Here is a 6,000-nt window from a genome sequence, read left to right on the forward strand (position 1 = left end):
ACAAATAAATTTTAGCAAATGGGCAAATCCACAAATATGGAACTCATGAATCATGAAGATTGACTGCACCCCTTTCTCCCAAATATTATGCTGAATGTGCACCTATTATGCTAACCCCCACCTTTTAAATTGTGTTATTTTTAAAAATAGGAGGTACAAATTTGCAAAAGGAAGAATGCTAAATTTCACCAACCAGGGGACTTCCCTGGTGGTCCAGTGGTTAAGACTCCATGCTCCCATGCAGGGGTCTTGGGTTCAACCCCTGGTTGAGGAGCTAGATCCCACATGCTGTGCAGTGGGGCCAAAACATTAAAAATAAATAAATAATTCCACCAACCAGAGATCACCACTGTTTACATTTTAGTGCCTGTGTCTTTCTGGTGTTTTTTTCTTTGCAACTATGTACCCATCATCTATACTCTTATTTTGTATGTGTAAATACATAAATGTGTGTGTTTAAAGCAAAATTAGTATCATACCATGCTTATTTCATAGTTCCTTGTTGTTGGAGTCTAAAATTAGAGGCAGGGGAGTGGTGGTCCAGTGGTTAAAACTTGGTGCTTCCAATGCAGGGGGCTTGGGTTCAATCTCCTGCCTGGGAACTAAGATCCCACAAGCCTCATGGTGCAGCTAAGAAAAAAATGGGGGGGTGGGGCAGGGACATCAAGGTGTGGACTGTGTCCTGTTAGGGACCACTGATGGGTTCTAAGCAGTGAGAGTCCATAATCAGATTAGATATGCAACCATGGTAGTCATGTAGACAATGGACTTGAGGGAAAGAAACTAGAGTCAGCTGTCCAGTATGGTGGCTACTAGTTACATGTGTCTGTGAGCGCTTTGAATGCAGCCAGTGCTTGTTGAGATGTGCTGAGTTAAATATACACTGGATATAAAAAAATGTGGTACCAAAAAAATGTAAAGTATCTCTTTAGTAACTTTTTATACCAATGACATGTTGAAATGATCATCTTGTAGATATATTGGGTTAAGTAAAATATATTATTGAAACTAATTTCACTTTTTAAAAAAATTTGGCTGCACTGGGTCTCATTTACAGCATGCAGGATCTTCAATCTTCATTGCAGTTTGAGGGATCTTTAGTTGCAACATGCAAACTCTTGGTTGCAGCCTGTGAGATCTAGTTCCCTGCCCAGGGATCGAACCTGAGCCTCCTGCATTGAGAACGAGGAGTTCTAGCCACTGGACCACCATGGAAGTCCCTCACTTCTTTTTTTTTTTTCCCCTACTTTTTAATGTGGCTACTAAAGTTCTTTAAATGGTGTATATTTGTATATTTCTATTGGACAGCACTGAACCTGAGGGGGAAGGATGATGAGGGTCTCCCCCGCCCCAGGGTCATGGGGATGGGAATGGGGGGGAGCAGTGGATTTGAGAAACCGTAGGAAATACAGTCGATGGCTATGTCTTGGCTTTGGAGGGTGCTACGGACTGAATAGTTATGTCCCTCTCAAATCCATGTGTCGATTTTATTTGGAAGTGAGACTTTTGGGCAGTAATTAGGTTTAGGTGAGGTCATGAGAGTGGAGCCCTTACCCTGGGATTCGTGCCCTGATAAGGGAAGGGTTCAGAGCTCGCTCCCTAAAGCCCCCAGTGTGCGGACACCCGCAAGAAGGCAACTGTCTGCAAACCAGAAAGAGAGCCCTCCTCAAATGCTGAATCTGCCAGCCTCTTGATTTTGGAACTTCCAGCCTCCAAAACTGTGAGAAATAAATGTCTGCTATCTAAGCTGTCCAGTCTCTGGTATTTGTTACGGCAGCCTGAGCTAAGACAGGGTGAGACAGGAAGGAGTTAATGTCACCAGCGGAGGCAGGGGAAGTGGGGGCTGGGGGAGTAAAAGCTGCAGAGAAGTTCAGCTGTCTGGCTACTTGATTCCGGCTCTGTGGAGAGGAAGGTCTCTGCCTGGGAAGGATCTGTGAGTCACTGGCAAAGAGAGCCGTGAGAGGGACTGAGAGCCCCAGAGAGCCTGTGGGGAGAGAAAAGTCAGTGGCCTGAAGGGGAGGTGCGGGGGAGAACCAGTGGAGATCTGGGGCCAGGACGGCACCGGAACAGAGGGGCACAGACGGGGCAGGGTGCTCACAGAGGCCAAGGGAAGGTGCATCAGAGAGAGGGTGAGTGATGCTGAGAACATGAAATGTCAGAAAAACTTGAAAAGTACCACATGGGTTTATCTGTTTAGAAAGGGTACTGTAAATCTTCGTTCAGCCATTTCTATGTATATGTGCTTGCTCAGTCTCTGAGTTGTGTCTGATTCTCTGCAACCCCATGGACTGCAGCCTGCCAGGCTCCTTTGTCAGTGGGGTTTTCCTGGCAAGAATACTGGAGTGGGGTCCTCTGGAATAGGAACTGCAAGGGATCTTCCTGACCTGGAGATCGAACTCACATCTCCTGCATTGGCAGGCAAAATTCTTTACTGCTGAGCCACTGGGGAAACCCGAGCCATTTCTGTATTTTATTATGATTAATAGTAATACTTCACTTTTGAGAGCATTTACTTTATGCCAGCACAGCACACAGCACTGCAGGCTTCGAACAATGAATACCTAAGATATTATCCCCATTGTACAGGTGAGGATACCAGGGCCTGTGGTCAATGGCGCCTGCCAGGCTCCAGCCTTGATCTGTCTGACTGCAGCCCCCACAGTGTCACCTAAACTTTTTTGCAACTCCTAGACTTGCCCTGGCCAGGAAGTGTCCCTCCTGTCTCAGACATGAGTCTCTTAGGCCACGTGGAAACGCTCGCCTCCCTTTAGTTCTGGCCTTGTAGGGGCCATGACCGTGGCTGGAGAGTAGGGGGATTTCTGCATTCCAGTGTGCTGAGGTCAGCGCATGCATGCAGACACCCAGTGGTACTGGTTTCTAGGGCCGGGGCTTTGCTCTGGAGATAGCCTGGCCCCCTCTGTCCATGCTGTCTGAGTGGATGAGCCTCCACTTCCAGGTACCCATTGTTTTTCTGCTTCCCATCATTTCTGCCCTAATGGCTGTTCCATGGAAGAATCCGCTAAAGAATCCGCCGGATGGACAGGATGCAGGGCAGAGTCCTTCCCTCCCTCTGGGCCAGGACTTGCTGCACAGTGAGGAATGCCGCCCCCACCCCCAGCCCTGCCCAGGCTCATGCCTGAGGTTTTACTGCTTTCGTTCACTTCCATACATGGAAGCAGGGTTGCCAGCCTCTGCCGGGAGTGCGCCCGAAGCAGGAGGTTTACCTCCCCACGGCTGACAGACAGCCCCCTGGCTCACATGTAAAAAATGTATTTATTGAAAAAGACCCTGGATTTAACCATACGTGTCTGCCAAAAGAGAGCTCGGGCATCTCTACAGAGAAGAATTGTAAAAATTGCAGTCTGGTTCCTGAGTGCTGGGTTACAACAATTAACTCAAATTCTGTGATGATTAGAACGCTCTACTGATGGGAGTGATAAGCTTTTAAATCTTAAATAAAGAAGCTTTTGGAAGAGAGGCAGAGATCCATTTTATAAATATAGATATGCAGGTCTTTGGTAACATATATGAGCATACGTACACTTTTCTCACGGATTGGAGGAAAAGGAAAGAAAATCTTGACCAAACCAAGAGGGAGTAGTGCTCAAAAACAACTCAAACCTGGGCTGTCCATCATGGCCAAGCAGCCAACTGATACATATCAATTTTTAAAGAATTTTGGTTCTCTTCAGTTCAGTCGCTCAGTTGTGTCTGACTCTGCAACCTCATGGACTGCAGCACGCCAGGCTTCCCTGTCCATCACCATCTCCCAGAGCTTGCTCAGACTCATGTCCATTGAGTTGGTGATGCCATCCAACCGTCTCGTCCTCTGTTGTCCCCTTCTCCTCCTGCCTTCAATCTTTCCCAGCATCAGGGTCTTTTCTAATGAGTTGGCTTTTTGCATCAGGTGGCCAAAGTATTGGAGTTTGAGCTTCAGCATCAGTCCTTCCAATGAATATTCAGGACTGATTTCTTTTAGAATTGACTGGTTTGATCTCCTTGCAGTCCAAGGGACTCGAGTCTTCTCCAACACCACAGTTACAAAGCATCAGTTCTTCGGTGCTCAGCTTTCTTTATGGTCCAACTCTCACATCCATACATGACCACTGGAAAAACCGTGAAAGTGAAAGTTGTTCAGTCGTGTCCAACTCTTTGCAACCCCATGGACTGTAGTCCATGGAATTCTCCAGGCCAGAATACTGGAGTGGGTAGCCTTTCCCTGCTCCAGGGGGTCTTCCTGACCCAAGAATCGAACCAGGGTCTCCTGCATTGCAGGCGGATTCTTTACCAACTGAGCTACCAGGGAAAAACCATAACTTTGACTAGAAGGACGTTTGTTGGCAAAGTAATATCTCTGCATTTTAATATATTGCCTAGGTTGGTCATAACTTTTCTTCCAAGGAGCAAGCGTCTTTTACTTTCATGGCTCTCTTGAGGAAATGCTTTTTATATGCTTAGTACTAGGGTCCTGGGTCGTTTGCTTTTGTTGCATAAATGATCGAGGGTCGGCATAAAAGTTAGACTTCTAGAAAGTAACAGTGGATTCTAAAAGTAGTTTGGGGGAAATGATGACAGCTTCTTACAGAGCTGTCTCTACTGGTTCTCTTGAGCCAAATTTACCATATCATCTGGGTCTTTGCCCTGCTACCATTTTGGGTACAGTTGTTTGGATATATTTTACTGGATTTTCTTTGTAGTCTGCCTCCAGTCTCTGAGATCTGCTGTTGTGGAATCTGAATTATTTGAAAGCTGTAATTCAAGATTGTAAAATTCTGGAAGCACGTGACAGAGTCTGCTTTTGTTTTGGGGGACTTGATGAAGGGGTGGAAAGATTGCTCCCGGCCTGACAGTTTGCTCACCCCACCCTTCCCCCAAACACTAGATGCTGTTCCGGCCTTAGATAAGATCTTTTTTTTAAGAAAAGAAAAAGCTTCTAGTTATTTCTTATCATGATTTATTTTGAGCTTAAAAGAGCAAACCTTAAACTTCTTGATCTCTGTCCTTGCTCCCTTCCCCCACCGGATCCCTTTCTCTAATTGAATAAAAAGATTTTGAAATTCTTCCTTGATTCTTTCCTGCCTCAAGGGGAAGGGGTGAATCGGCACCAGCTTTATTGCTCCGGTCCAGTGATGTTGATCTGAATTCCTTCTCTTGCTTTTTCACGAGTTGAAAGATTTCCTGCTGTGACTGATGGATGTGTATTCGGAGGGCATTGAATTTGAAAGGTGGATGGGACTGCCTTCTGAGTTAAAGGGCTCCTTTTAAGCAACCTTTTCTCCCCTCTTCTGTTTAAAAAAAGTGATTTCTCAAGCATCAGGCTGTCATCAACCCCACTAATTGTTTAGCCTCCAGGCTGGGCCAGTAGTTGGGGCAAATTACTTCTGGCTGTAGAGCTGTTTAGCCCAAGCATTACCCTCCCAGAAGCTGCTCACCAAATGGCTGTTATCACAGGGTGTCGAGGCTGCGCACGGGCTGAAGGATGGATAATGTCTGCCTGCACCAGCCCAGCTGCTGCTCCCAGGCTGGAGCTCGGGCTAAGTCCCGGGCCTCCCCAGGAGGGTAGAGGGTCCTCACTTTGCTTCTCTTTCCAGATTGAGGAAGGGAGGGTGCGGCAAAGGAGGCCGGTGGAGGGAAGAGGAGGTTCAGTCTCTGCTCTTCCTATTCTCTTGGATGATTCCACATTATTGTAGGGAATACAGGTCTCAGCTTCAAAGTGCAATGGGGAGAGAAGACGGAATGGTGTTGGCATCCCAGTTCTGTTAGGTTTCCCTCAAGTGCTTGCTCCAAGTACAACATCATGGGTTGATTTTCAACCCTGGCTGATAAATCAGGGTCACCTGGGGATCTTTTAAAAATGCACATTTCCGGGTCTTGTTCACTGCTCTGTCCCCAGCATAGAGCACATGCCTGGTACATAAAATAGGCCCTATGTAAAATGAGTTAAGTTCTTGAGGAACCCATCCTGTCTGCCCATCATATCTAGGAGAGTGAGTAGGTACC

General features: G+C 46.6%; 1 protein-coding gene across 4 annotated transcripts in view; it reads left to right on the top strand.

Annotated features, from left to right (window-relative positions):
- NXN (nucleoredoxin) overlaps positions 1–6,000 on the top strand; it is a 161,107-nt gene that overhangs the window by 23,154 nt on the left and 131,953 nt on the right. The window contains exon 1 of one of the 4 annotated variants that reach the window (XM_043903308.1): positions 1,972–2,129. The exons of the other annotated variants lie outside the window; for them this stretch is intronic. The gene's annotated coding sequence lies outside the window, so the exon portion shown is untranslated. Of the gene's footprint in view, positions 1–1,971; positions 2,130–6,000 lie in introns of those variants that run through there. 4 annotated transcript variants of the gene reach the window in all.

This window comes from Cervus elaphus, chromosome 5, assembly GCF_910594005.1.
Source record: "Cervus elaphus chromosome 5, mCerEla1.1, whole genome shotgun sequence".
NCBI classification, from domain to species: Eukaryota; Metazoa; Chordata; class Mammalia; order Artiodactyla; family Cervidae; genus Cervus; species Cervus elaphus.